At 43.7% G+C, this 15,199-nt stretch overlaps 1 pseudogene; it reads right to left on the reverse strand.

Moving 5' to 3' along the window:
* Positions 1-3,416: 3,416 nt before the first annotated feature.
* LOC101783733 lies at positions 3,417-10,956 on the reverse strand (annotated as a pseudogene).
* Between the last annotated feature and the right edge of the window lie 4,243 nt (positions 10,957-15,199).

Here is a 15,199-nt window from a genome sequence, read left to right on the forward strand (position 1 = left end):
GTTACACCGATGCTAGTTTCCAAACCGACAGAGATGATTCAAAGTCACAATCAGGATTTGTGTTCACGCTGAATGGTGGTGCTGTTAGTTGGAAGAGTTCCAAGCAGGAGACGGTGGCCGATTCTACGACAGAAGCCGAGTACATCGCGGCTTCGGAAGCCACGAAGGAAGGTGTTTGGATAAGGAATTTTCTCATTGAGCTTGGTGTGTTCCCGAATGCGTCCAGCCCATTGAATCTCTACTGTGATAATAATGGGGCAATTGCGCAAGCAAAGGAGCCAAGGAACCACCAGAAAAACAAACACGTAATGCGGCGATTTCATCTCATTCGAGACTTCGTTAACCGGGGTGAGATCAAGATATGCAAAATACACACGAATCTGAACATTTCTAATCCGTTGACAAAACCACTCCCGCAGGCTAAGCATGATGCGCATGTAAGAGCTATGGGTATTAGGTACCTTCTAGATTGACTCTAGTGCAAGTGGGAGACTGTTGGAGGTATGCCCTAGAGGCAATCATAGAGATGATGATATTCCATTTGTATCCATGATTTGTATATTGTGTTCATTGAATATCCATTAAAGGCTACTTGAATTGATTTGCAATTATGTGAATTGTATGTGAAACTCTTTACTTGTATGGTTATTCTAAAGTTGTCCCTAGTCGGAGTTCATGTGAGGACACACATGAATATTAGACTAGCACATGTATTAGTTGATGACTATGTTTCACAAGTCATGGACATGGAGATGTTGAACTAATAATGTGGACACATGTGGAGACATGTGCTAGGACTGACCCAACACGAGAAGTAGTTCTCTCTTTAAACAATATATACGCTTTGTCCTTAGACCTGAGATTGTCGCATGTATTCTAGATGTGGATCGACCTACTTAGGGGCTATCAAACGCTACGCCATAACAGGGTAGTTATAAAGGTAGCTTTCGGGTTTGTCAAGAAGCATGCTATGAGACATGGTCAATCAAGATGGGATTTACCCCTCTCTGATTGAGAGTGATATCTCTGGGCCCCTCGAGTGATCGGATCCGAAAATGCATGGCCATGCTACGTACGGTTAAGAGTTAACCTACAAAGGGATTCCGAATCACAGGATCGAGAAAGAGCGGTCGGCTTGTAGCTAGACCAAATATCGTGAGGCAAAGGGAATAGCATGTATATTATGTTGTGATGGTTCGTCTGATATGATCTTCGTGTGTGTATAGGAGTTGGCACGTCTTGCTAGAGGCCGCTACCGACTATTGGGCCCAGTAGGAGTACTCGGGCCATGTCTATACGTATCCGAACCCATAGGGTCACACACTTAAGGGGCTGGAAGCCCAATTCGGATCTGATCCGAGTTGGATTAGGTTTAGAAGTGCTAATGGGCCTCGGATCCAGAGGCCCGTCAGGAACCTCTATAAATAGAGGGGTGGGGGCGCCCTAGGGTTTACACCTTTTTGGCGAAACACACCTGCCGCGCCTCCCACGCCCTCGCCTGTTGCAACTCGCGGATCTAGCAGTCCGGCTTGCGACGCTTCCTCCCTGCACGTGTGGATACCTTGGAGGTGTTGCGCCTGCAGCACTTGGACGAGCCATCGACGAGCCGCCGACGAGCCACGACGAGCCGACGACGAGCCGCGGCACCGGAGGCGATCTTGCTGCACGTGGACGAGCTGCTGAGGAGCTGCTGGACATGATCGACTACGCACGACTACGTTGATCGACTACGTACGACTACGTGATCGTCTTCACTGCATCGACGCATATCTACATCTTCCGCACCAGTAGTGCGTCGAGTGGTAATCCCGTGATCCTTATACGGCAGTTCTTCCTGGTTATACGCGGTAGAATTTTTGTTTTGCGCTAGCGTAGCCTACCTCGTATCCCTACACTGTAAGTGTCCGTTTATCTCTACATGTAAATTTTGGCGTGCGTCACCGTACTAACTTCATCTTCCATTTCATGTAGGATGCTAATTCAGACATGCCGCCGAGAGGCGTACCTACATGTAGGCTTCATGGATCCATCTGTAGTTAACCAACGACAGATACAATTAGCGCCGGAAAAAACCTTTGCGGAAGTATACAATTTCCTAGACAAACAAACATTCAAGGATTTCATACTACTTCCATACAACTTCAAGTAAGTGTGTGTATACCGTCTACTTTCGATGTCTTTTTCCTTATCTCTACATGTTAGTTAGCTCTAATATGCATGAACATTTTACGCACGCAGCTTCCACTGGATCCTTATTATAATTGAGCCTGAAAGAAGCCACGTCACTGTCTTCGATTCGTTAAGGAAAGATCCGGTGGACTACCAAGAAGTGCAAGACATGCTAGGCTTGTAATAATTCTGGACCTTTATCTCTATGCAAAAGTTTATTTCCTAAATTTTATCCCTGTTACACTATATCATTCATTATTCTAATCCGCAGCGCATGGAAACAATTCATAAGGACACACAAAGGTCCATTCAAAGAAAAACTTACATGGAACACAGACTTCCCAGTACGTATGAAGTCTGCACATTTATTACATTGTATAACACGAATATTTCATAACTTATTTTTTTCCGCACTCAAGTGCTTAAGACAGGAACCCGGGAATAATCTATGTGGCTACTACATCTGTGAGCACATGCACAGTTTTATGGGACCCAAGGGACCGAAGATGACGCCGCACAACTTTAAAGTACGTAAAATAAAATTATTACTAGTTAATTATTTTCTAGCTCCTTATATGTATTTGTTCGTGTAACATTCACAAATTTCTAAATTATAGATGTTAAATATTCAACAAGGACTCTTGAAGGAAGAAAGAGTAGCGGCAATATGTGAAGGTCTCATTGGATTCATAATGGACGAGGTGGTAAATCCAAAAGGAGAATTTTATTACGATGGACGACAATTAGACACTCCGATCAGCAACACCACGACGGGAAGATTGTAGACAGATGCTTTGATTTATTTGTATATATAATACGCGCTAATTATGATCGATTTGTACTAAGCTAGTTGAATTGTGTATATGAATTGTGTATAAGGATTGTGTATATATATAGTAATTGTATAATTACAAATCCCATTCGTTTAAATACTAGTTGGTTAACAAATTAAAAGGGCCGCGGTACTGCGTATACGTGATGCATGCATGAAAAATTCAGGCGCTACGGCAGTGCCATGCAGGCGCCATTTAGTCCCGGTTGGAATCCAGCCGGGACTAAAGGGTCCCCCTTTAGTCCCGGTTGGTGACACCAACCGGGACTAAAGGGGGACCTTTACTCCCGGTTAAAAGATCCGGGACTAAAGACCCCCCCTTTTGTCCCGATTGGTTTATCCCGGATGGATTTTCGAGAGATATGCACCCTACCAACCGGGACTAAAGGCCAATTCTCTACTAGTGGACGCATCACGCAGGATGTACATCATTTTTTCACTATCATAAAATAACCATACAGAGCACAGTTACTAACAGACAACTGCAATTCCAAACATTTTCTGATTTTCGGTTAAGTATGCAGATTCTAGACTTCATTTACTACGGATCTAATTTTGTCTCATAGTAGCCTGCCTTTGGAATTAATGCCATATCCACACGGTTTCAAGTGTCGTTTGCAGATCCAGTTAACCTCAGTTGCTGAGTTGCAGGGATGTTTTTTTAGAGAACGTTCTAACTCGAGTACAGTTTTCTTGCCCCATCCACACGGTTTCACTTATTTCTTGCAAGAAGGCGGCGGCGAAATTCCCCAAGAGCCCAGATTGGGTACAGGTTGCGGTAGTTGCCGTAATTTAAGTATAGGGAACTGTTGAAGCACCCAACGTGTTCCTGCAATCAAAGGACAGGTACCAGAAAGTAAGTGGAGTTGAACCATCAGGTCTAACTAGAACATATATATGTTGAGGTGTGGTAGGACAGCAAGTGTCTATTGCATAAAAAATGGACTTATTTGTATACATTCTGGGATTTGCTATATGCATTCATGCACAAGTCATGTGGCCAGAAGTCAACTCCTTCATGAATGCATAACCCGAACCTATACATGATTGTACATATAGAAATTGAAATTTGATTGACATATCACTTGTTAAGTATATAGCGTACGGTCGTAAGGATGGTAGAGTTGGTACAATAGCTGAGCAAGTTGCGATTTTAGGCTGCGCCTGGGCAGCAGAGTTGCACTGGGCCTGGATATTTCTTGTTCTGGCCCGAAATAAACTGGGTTCTGCACCAGTCTACTTACTGGGTTCGTAATTACTTCAACTGTTATTAAATTGATTTTCTTTAATTTGACGCTATAAAATATGAGTGAACTTACAAGGGCTGACCATAGATATGTCTAGACTGTCTACAATGGATATATCAAAATTTATATATTAGCTTTGTCACTAAAGTATCTTTATAATTTAGAACTTTATTAGGAAATTTATTTAAATTACAAAAGGTAATGGTCCAGTTTCTATACCTTGGAGACCTTACAAAACAATAGTGACAAATAAATATTTAGCTGAAAAAGAAGGAAACAACCAAATTGTGATGCTAAATTTAATCCTTCTACAAGCGAAAAAAAATAGAAATTACTTGTTGGGGAAAGTCGCCTGACTCTAATTGCATATTGATCAATTCTTTTGCAGCATGATATAGAGGTGTTGGATCTCGTTCCACCTGCATAGCATGGACACAATATGAAATAATAAGCAGACATCATTGCAGTTATTAAATATTGTACCTATGACATTTGTAATGTGTAAAATATATACCTGCCCACCAGAAATTAAAGCCAACATTGCCCAAGCAGTGTTTACTGCATGAGGACCACTAGCCTCCACGTACGACTGCCAAATATTAAAGTGGAAGCCATGATAAAATTCATTAAGATTTGGAGTAATCAATATCTTCTTCAAAAGAAACATGTTTGAGATATATATAGTACAGCTCCCAACATCAAATATTGTGTAATGTTTTTATCGAACACACAGTTATGGAGACAGTTATAAAGCAGATAAGGAATTATCCAATAAGTTGGCAGATTTTAAAGGATTCATATAACTTTGTTTCTCAGATTTCCAATGCTAAGGAATTCAGATTTCGAGGGTTAACATGGGGGGGGGGGGGGGGGGGTCGATGCTACAATTGAAGTGCTATGTAAACCCTTTTTAAAAAAAGAAGAAGTGCTATGTGGCCTAATCATGAAGGGATGATTGCCTGCATGTAGACATGCAGATTTTCAGCAGTGCCGGGCAACCATGGTTCATTTAAAGATTGTACAAGGTAAGGTGGGGCCATGGCCTAGGTTGGCCTGTACATAGCTCCGCCAGTATGCAGTTATGATATAGGAAACAAGGGTACTTGATGTACACCAGTGATGAGACAACTTAATATGTTACAAGAACCAGCAGTAATCATCCAGTTACAAGAACCAGCAGTAAACATAAGATAGATATTTTCTCTCAGTTGCACAGTATCACATATATTCTGATAGAATGTGATACAATAATTTTTTTTAGAAAAAGGATTGCCCGATACTCCAATTCAACGTATATTTGGATACAACCGCTACCATGAGCAGTTGATTGCCATTCAATAGCCAAGGTTAACTCAATACTATCAAGAAATATGATACTGCTGCCAAATTATTTTTCAACCACTGATTCGAATTTCTTCAGTATTCCTAGAAACAACTAAACATGGTATTTGTTGTTGGAAACAAAGACTTGTGAAAACAAACACCTTAGAATTGGATCCTGTAGGTGGCTGTCACTCAGATTAATACATTGTTAACAGATAATATCATGAATCTAAAGTTAACCAATATAGAAACATACCATAACCTGACCAAACCCACCAAATGGTTATAGTTATAATTAAATAATGAAAATTAACAGTTACCTCAGTTTCACTAGAAAGATAAGTTTCACCCCATCCACCTGTAGATAGCTGCATTGACAACAGAAAGCTGCATGCTTTCCTGATGGAGGAACTATTTTCATAAGTTCTTCCAGCAGCAGCTAATCCTTTTACAGCAAAGAATAATCCGTAAGTGAAACATACACCCCAAATGCCAAACCTGTTAGATCATAATTAATCTAATTATTGATTTCATAAATTTAAAGTTTGAATAATTTGCACATAATAAATAAGATGGTTTCAGAGACCAGGAGCCATCTTTCCGTTGTTCCTTCTCAACAAACTTGGATGTGCTTTTAATGCAATTTCCTATCTCTTCTTTGCGGTACCCTGGATCCAGCTATCTGAACATACTGAGAGCTTGGAGCACTGATGAAGTGCACTCAACAGATCTATCAGTTGGTTAAAGATAGTAAATCAGGTCTCATGTATATACAATAATTGGAATCAGTTGTATTTTTATAAAAATTATGAGGATATTTCATTTCTTACGGATAGTCAACAACAATGTTGATAAAGCTCTCCGAAGGGTTGAGAACCTATTGCCAACAAATTCCAAGTTAGTATGCAGTCACGCATGAAATTACTATCGAGAATAGCATTTGGGTAATTAAAGAAAATGTTACACAAAATGCACAGCCATGCACAACCCTGAAAGCCAAAGTTCATTTTACAGTTCATATTTGTCTTCCCAAACAAATAATTTGTTATATTAGCTAGGAGTGAGCTATCTATCTTATTTATGGCAAGCTAGAAGATTATATGTGAGGTCTAGAAAGAGAGTTAGTAATCATCCAATTTCTAAATGCTTAAGAATTGGTCAGGTTCAAATTCTCTATTCAACTGAAACCTTCGAACATGGAAGTTACCCTTGTTTTCAAGGAAAAAAAGAGCAATAAAAAGTACTCACCTCCAACAAAGATGTGGCTCTTTTATGCTCATATGTAGAAAAGGTGCCATCATCGTTCTTCAATCAATAAAAAAAAGCATGCTCAATAACATTAGGTGTCAGGTACGACATTAAATTGTTCATAAACTGGTTAGAAGAATTATATAAATAGAAAACAACAATTTTGGTAAATTTGGAAATATAACAAAAAGAGCAATTGTGTTTTTTTCTCGAATATGCAGGAGAGCTGCATATCATTGCATTAAGAAGAAGAGTTAGGCCACAATAGCCGTACAACACACTGATCACCCCCAAGCACTTGGGGTTTATAAGTTACATTCGCACTGGGATAAAACAGCAGAACGACCTACTACACTAGCATTCCCAACTACTGGACAGGGTGTCTAGTGACGACCACAGCACTATGTTTTTTAGCACCTGCAAGCATCCAGAGATCAGCTTCCTCCCGTGCAAGCACCTGGGTACTAATGTCTGAGTGATGATGTCGCAATTTTTTTTTTGGTGCCAAAGGTGCAAATACCTCCAGAACGTGCATTTTTTTTCTCTTTTATAGTTTTCTTTTACTTTCGTTTTTCTTTTCAGATGGCAGATTGGTTCAATCCTTGCTCAGGGATTACACCAAGTGGGATTGAGCCACCACCAACGATGTGATGGCTTCTGTGAATGAAATATTCTCAATTTTAAAATAGTAATATAGACTTAATTAAAACCATTTGAACATGTTCAAGTGCGAGACGAGTGTTGGAGTACATTTGGTAGGCTAGATATTTTATATCCCAGACTGCCACATTATCAGGGAGGTGTCTTGCCCCCAAGTCTCTGTACTCTATGTATACTGCACGGGAGGTTCAGTGCAGAATATCCCATGCAATCTATCCTTCCTATGAAGAGGTTGCAAACATGGAGCTAATAGCGAGCCAGATTATGTCATCTTTAGAAGTAAGGATTTGTTTGGATTACGCCGATGCTGGCCGTGCTAATCCATCAGCGAGCCAAATAATTGGCGGCCGATTCGCCCGCCCATAGTTCGCCCGTGCGTTGGCGAAAAAAACAACTAGAGTGCAGGCATGTGGTGTTGGCATGCCAACGATTGATGTCGATCCAAACGTACTAGGAGGTCCCAGTGAATGACCAAAATATTGGTGGGGATAGCGCTGGCACCAATCCAAATGCCCCCCTAAAAGTTCATCAATCTATAAGAACTATGACAAATGATCTAAAGCAGAGTCATACCACATAAGAAAGAATGCAATCCACAGCATTGTACACACTTTCTCCTTTTATGGGATCCCCCACGAGACCTGAAGAGAACTTTGATAACAATAACAGTGCCTAAAGAAACGAAGCTGAGTGAGCATGTGGCCTATTATAAACATTTGGAAATAAGGGCACTCGAAAAGATTCCATATAATCATGAATAATGATAAAGTTGCATAAGTGTGTGCACATGTAAATTTGTCTGAAAAAAATCAATGACAGTATAAATAAGATAAATCAAGACCAACAGTGTTTGTTATGCATGTGTAGTAGTGCACATGTCTTGTTTATCCAACAGTAATTTACTACTTTAGAATCACAAGAGTATAAGAACCGTAACATAACTACTTTTTTTTTACTGAAAATGGCTGAAAGAGTACTATGTTATTATGACATAGTATATTACTTATGCTTTTACCAGGGAAGAACATAATCAAGTTTTGTTAGTAAATAAGAAATATATGAAGTAACTTGTCTTGACCTTGAGTGCTTCAGCAGTACAATCAGACACAGACCACCCATTATCAGCTGTTGAAAGTGTCCATGAACCTTTTGATCTATGGCGGTAGTAAGCTTCGTAGTCAGGATGGTTTTCATGAATCTATATAAAGATATGCATATCAAGATTTGCTATGGAAATATTTCTTAATTTACAATATGGAAGAATATATGATAGGTAACTTGAACCTGTGAACTTTTAATGAATTGATGAGCTTTACGAAGTGTTGGACTAAACTCATGAACAAGATCTGTCGAGCAATAGGCTTGGACAATGAGAGCAGCCTCCCAGATTGGACAACCATCATACACCTATTAAAGGGAAAGAGTTTGTACAATGCTTATTAAGTCTTAACAAAAGAGAACAAGGTTGCTTCTGTAGAAATAGAACGAACATGCAAGTGGCCATCTGAAACACTCTTTTCTGTAAATCATTGCGATTGGGAATAGCTATGCTAATTTAAAGATTAAACATAATAGACCACCCAATTAGTATTTTGTGAAAAAAAAGGTTAGACTACTGTGAAGCAATCCGTAGACATGAACATGACTTTTGGGTGAACATTTCAGCAATATGCTATCAAGAATGGTAATATTCAAATTTGTGGTCTAGTAGTAGTCACTGTATGATCAATATTATGGATTTTTAACGGTCCAATTGAAATTGGCTATAACTAGAAACCAGTGTAAGGCTTTGTGTGATTTGTGGCATTTGGCACTATAGAAACATATTTGTGAAATTATAAGGTCTCTGCTGTTATGGCCTCTGACAAATATGGTGCTTGGAATGTTAAGGCATTGAAATTCCAATGTTCAGCCAGATGGGAACTGTGTGTTGTGCAAAGACCAGTGCAAATTCCAATGTCCTTTCTCGGTGGCTTGTTGGCACAAAATAGGATTCCATTGGAATAAAGCTGCATGCATACATGACCGACTGGTGTTGCCCAGGAAGACAATGCAGCTTCCATACTTCATAGAAATATTTATAGTTGCATCATGGGAATTGTGGAACCTGCGAAATGGAAAGATCTTTGATGGGAACAGAGCCTCTATTCACCTTTGGACATTGAAGTTCAAAGAGCAGGTCGTCCTTCAGCTTCATTGTGTTAAGGATGACTTTAGACCTATAGTTATTCAATGGCTAGATTCTATTCTGTAATCCTTTTCCTCCTTCTCTAATGCTAGTAAGTATGTCCTACACTTTGTAAATATTGTGTTTCTTTTTGAATGAATGCTGTGGGGAACTCCCCCACAGTTTTAAGTAAAAAAAAAAATGGTGCTTGGAATTGAAACAGGGGACTCAACAATCAAGTCATGTATAGTGACTGTTGAAGTGAAGTTACGAGTTTCTTTGTAGCTAGGTTCGTATTGACAAATTCTTAACCAGAAGAGTATCTAATATTTGTAGCCAAAGCTTTTCAATAACAATTATAAAGTCACTATCAAAAATGAGAAAATGGCGAGTAGTACAATTGCTGCACAAGGCATGACAAGATAGTACCTGTGCCTTCATTCCATCTTCTGCAAGCCATAAAAAATCATATATCCTTGGAAGATGCTGCTTGAATGCATCTGAATTTGGATTTTCCACCCAACAACAAATCATATTTAGACCCTACATGCAAAAAGTTGAGAAGTAATTATAAATTAATACAAAGATTCTTGTCCAAATCATTTCAGTCATGCGTCAGAGTTAGTTCTCTTTTGACACTTTAAACTTTGAAAGAAACTTGAGGATGCATAAATTGCTGCAGTAAGCTAACCAAGTTACATTTAGCCATTATAGATATATTTGGTAGAACTTCTCCAAAGTTTTAAGAAATTCAAATAGATAGACTACAGTCAGGGCAATGGGCTGAGCCTCAAAGATTATGCTTGATAATATACTATTTATCAAATCCAGTCAATTCAGTATATATCTGTGTCCAAACAAAAGTTTTGCATTTGCCAAAATGAAGGTCAATTAGCAGAGAGAACCATAATTTCTCATATAGTAGCAAAAGTGGGCCCCATTTTTTTTGTAATATCAGCACTAAAATCACTCTCAATATTTTATGAATATTACCTTGTTTATCGGGCACATACAGATGTATTTAGTAATTTCATCTTCATAGTAGATGTTGTGGACAACTTCTTTGGCAAGAAGTTCCACCGAAGGAACAAAGGGGCAGATAATCCGGGTTCAGCAGATCAGTTAGAATTAGATAAGGATTAGACTCCTAGTTGGTTAAGAATTGTAACAGAATTAGATTGGAGATAGAGTCCTAGTTAGATTAGAGTTGAGTCCTAGTCAGTTAAGGATTGTTGGCTGGCCCAATATATAAGAGCCCTAGGCACCATAGGTTAGGATCAAGCAGGAACAGATCCTAAACTCAGGGCCTCCCAGGGAGGGTGAGTAGGTACCTGTCGATCTGCTATTGTACTCCTTGCCCAATAAACTAGCCATATCAGTAGATATGCTTCATGATGTTTCTCAATGCTATATCTCTTAACTTGTTTACTGGCCAGCAATTCAGCATTGGCTCAACAACTTTACTAAGGCAAGTCCATACAAGATTTTGTGCCATTGTCCGCGGATAGATAAGGTCCACCTGCATGCACAAAAACAGAAATAACAGAGAATCAAATTGATGAAATTGTATTAATCAATTTTTTTGCTAAACATACTAGAGAAGGCGCTATATAATCTGGCTTCTTATATATAATCATGATAATGAAGCTAAGATATGAACATAAACCCTCGCCAAAAAAAAAGGATATGAGCATAACATTTTTATGACCAAAATGATATCACTTTATGGTGGAATATAGAACTGAAGCTAAGATATGAACATCATTTTCGAGTATTGATATGCTGCAGCTAATATCTTCTAATTAACATTTTCGAGTGTTGATATGATCCAAACCAATTAACAACAGCAACCTATCAAATAAGCTCAATTTAGGGTCTCTAGGCCCACATTTCTGTGAAATATCTCACGGAAAACAAAATTTATATTGCAATATAAGACATATAAATGAATTGGTAGCAACAGCTCTTGTTGTAATTATTGGAGGTAATTACATGTCTATTGGGCTAACCCTAGAGGGTAGCTATATAGTAGTCATACATGGGCCTTATTGGGCCATAATACACACATACATACTCCAACACTCCCCCGCAGTCTGAACTACCGACGCAGCGGAGTTGTAGACTAGACATGAAAAGAAGGACACACACACGAGCCCCCCCACAGACGCAACTAGCCACAGGTGATGTTGAGGCTGGAGCGAAACTCAGTGAAGGCGGGTGACGGGAGGCCCTTGGTGAAGATGTCGGCAAACTGAGAGGTAGTCGGGACGTGGAGGACCTGAACATCACCGAGGGCGACCCGATCCCGGACGAAGTGAAGGTCGATCTCCACATGTTTGGTCCGCTGGTGCTGAACAGGGTTGGTGGAGAGGTACACCGCACTGACGTTGTCGCAGTAGACAAGAGTGCTCCGGGAGAGAGGAGTGTGGAGCTCGGCAAGGAGCTGCCGAAGCCACGATGCCTCTGCCACGCCGTTAGCGACAGCGCGGTACTCCGCCTCGGCACTGGAGCGGGAGACCACCGGCTGACGCTTGGACGACCAGGACACCAGGTTGCCGCCCAGAAAGACGGCGTAGCCGGAGGTAGAGCGCCGAGTGTCCGGACACCCGGCCCAGTCAGTGTCGGTGTAGACAACAAGCTCAGTGGAGGGAGACCTGTGAAGGAGGAGGCCGTAGTCCACAGTGCCCCGGAGGTACCGGAGTAGGCGCTTGAGAGTAGTGAGATGGGGCTCCCTGGGATCATGCATGTGGAGGCAAATCTGCTGAACTGCATAAGTGATATCCGGTCTGGTGAAGGTGAGGTACTGAAGAGCCCCAGCCAGACTCCGGTACGCAGTAGCATCAGTCATCGGAGTGCCGTCGGCCTCTGACAACTTGGCCTGAGTGTCAACTGGAGTGGAGCAGGGCTTACAGTCAGTCATCCCAGCTCGCTCCAGGATATCAAGAGTATACTGCTGCTGGTGAAGAAAGAGGCCGGCCTGACGAGGCTCAACGGTGACCCCGAGAAAGTGATGGAGCACACCCAGATCCTTCATAGCGAACTCCTGCTGAAGTGAGGTGATGATCCGCCGTAGGAGGGACGGACTCGAGGCAGTGAGGACAATGTCATCAACATAGAGCAGCAGATAAGCAGTCTCAGCACCATGATGATAGATAAACAGAGAGGTATCAGACTTGGCCTCCACAAAACCCAGTGTCAGTAGGTAGGCAGCAAACCGCGAATACCAAGCTCGAGGGGCCTACTTGAGGTCATAGAGGGACTTGTTGAGCCGGCAGACCATATCAGGCCGAGAAGAATCAACAAAACCCGCTAGCTGGCTGCAGTAGACTGTCTCAGTCAGAGTACCGTGCAGGAAGGCGTTCTTGACGTCGAGCTGATGCATGGGCCAGGAGCGGGAGAGAGCCAGTGAGAGAACAGTCCGGACGGTAGCTGGCTTGACCACCGGACTGAACGTCTCATCGTAGTCGACACCAGGGCGCTGAGTGAAACCCCGGAGAACCCAGCGGGCCTTGTACCGATCGAGGGTACCATCAGCCCGCCGCTTGTGTGTCCAGATCCACTTGCCAGTGACGACGTTGGAGCCAGGCGGACGGGGCACCAGATCCCAAGTCTGGTTGGCGAGGAGCGCCGCGTACTCCTCTTCCATCGCGCGGCGCCAGTGAGGGTCCGACAGGGCGCCGCGGACAGAGGAGGGTACAGGAGAGACCTGCGACTCGCCGGGCATCGCTGTAAGAGCCCGGGGCTACAGGGTACCAGCCGCATGTCGCGTCACCATAGGGTGAACATGACGCGGGTGCCGGTGTAGGAGAGGCGGATGGTACACCGACGGCGCGACACGGGCAGTCGGGGCCGGCGGAGGTGGTGGTGTAGGCGTCGCCGGTGGAGAAGAGTCCACAGGCGGTGACCGAGGCGGCGACGGTGGTGGCGGGGCCGGCTCCAGGTGTAGTGGAGCCGGCCGCGCCCGGCGCTGGTAGACGCGCACGGGCTGCGCGAACCGGGCAGCAGGAGCTGAGGGCGGTGCCTCCGGCCCCGCGCAGGGCGAAGGGGTAGGGGCAGCACCAGAGTCTGGCGCCGTCAGACCCTCGCTGGGCGCAGGGTCAGGGGCAGCACCGGTGGACGTCGAGCCTGGGGCAGCACCGGTGGGCGTCGAGCCACGTGAAAACCACGATGGAGCAGTACCTGCAGGACAACGTCAGCGATGGCTGGTCCACCGGGTCAGTGGGAAACAGGGAGGAGAGATCAGGGTCGGAGGTGGAAGGGGGTGGGGAGGTGGTGGAGTAAGGGAAGACGGACTCGTCAAACACCACGTGGCGAGAGATGAGGACCCGCCGAGAGGAGAGGTCAAAGCAACGGTACCCCTTGTGATCCGGGGAGTACCCGAGGAAGACGCACTGAGTCGAACGGGGAGCCAGCTTATGAGGAGCGGTGGCAGTGGTGTTAGGATAACACGCACACCCGAAGACACGAAGGTGATGGTAGCGGGGGGGGGGGGGTACCGAAAAGAGCGTGGTGTGGAGTGGGAGCGGGGCAGGCAACGGAAGGTAGGCGGTTAAGGAGATAGGTGGAGGTATGAAGACTCTCAGCCCAGAAGGGGGCAGGGAGAGAAGACTGGAACAGAAGAGAGCGCATGGTGTCGTTCGTGGTACGAATCATGCGTTCAGCCTTACCGTTCTGGGAGGAGGTATAGGGACATGACATGCGTAGGTGCACACCATGAGAGAGGAAGAAGGCACGGGAGGTGGTGTTATCAAACTCGCGGCCGTTGTCACATTGGACGGCCTTGATGGTGAGGCCGAACTGAGTGGACACCCAGGCGAAGAAGTGGAGAAGCGTGGGGAAAGCATCAGACTTGGCACGCAAGGGAAAAGTCCAAGAATAATGAGAGAAATCGTCAACCACAACAAGATAATACCTATAGCCAGAAATGCTCAAAACAGGCGATGTCCATAGGTCGCAATGTACAAGATCAAACATATGGGTCGCATGTGAAGAGGAGGTAGGAAATGGAAGGCGAACATGACGGCCCAGTTGGCACGCCTGACACAGGTGCTCATCATGAGCCCGAGTACATGGTATGTCGGAACTACGACTAAGCTGTGTCAGGACATCACGGCCAGGATGACCAAGACGCCGGTGCCATGTAGTGGAAGAAGTTGTGGCGGCAAAAGCAGCTGAAGAAGCGGAGGGCGAAGCGGAAGAAGTGGACGCAGGAAACCGAAGGGAGTAAAGGGGCCCGGTGCTGTCACATCGGAGAAGAGGTCGCCGGGTAGCCAAATCCTTCACAGTAAGACCAGAGGAGTCAAATTCAACAGAACAAGAATTGTCAGTGGTAAAACAGCGAATAGAAAGAAGGTTGTGAACCATGGAGGGAGCAACAAGAACATCAGAAACCCGAAAAGAACCGGGAGTGTGAGCGGTACCCACGGAAGTGACAGGAAGACAAGAGCCATTTGCGACCATGATGGACGAAGGGTGGGAGGAAGGAGGGTGAACATAAGAGAGTATACCAGGGTCGGGTGTAGTATGGAAAGTGGCACCCGAGTCGGCGATCCA

The sequence above is a fragment of the Setaria italica genome, chromosome III, assembly GCF_000263155.2.
Source record: "Setaria italica strain Yugu1 chromosome III, Setaria_italica_v2.0, whole genome shotgun sequence".
Classification (NCBI taxonomy): domain Eukaryota; kingdom Viridiplantae; phylum Streptophyta; class Magnoliopsida; order Poales; family Poaceae; genus Setaria; species Setaria italica.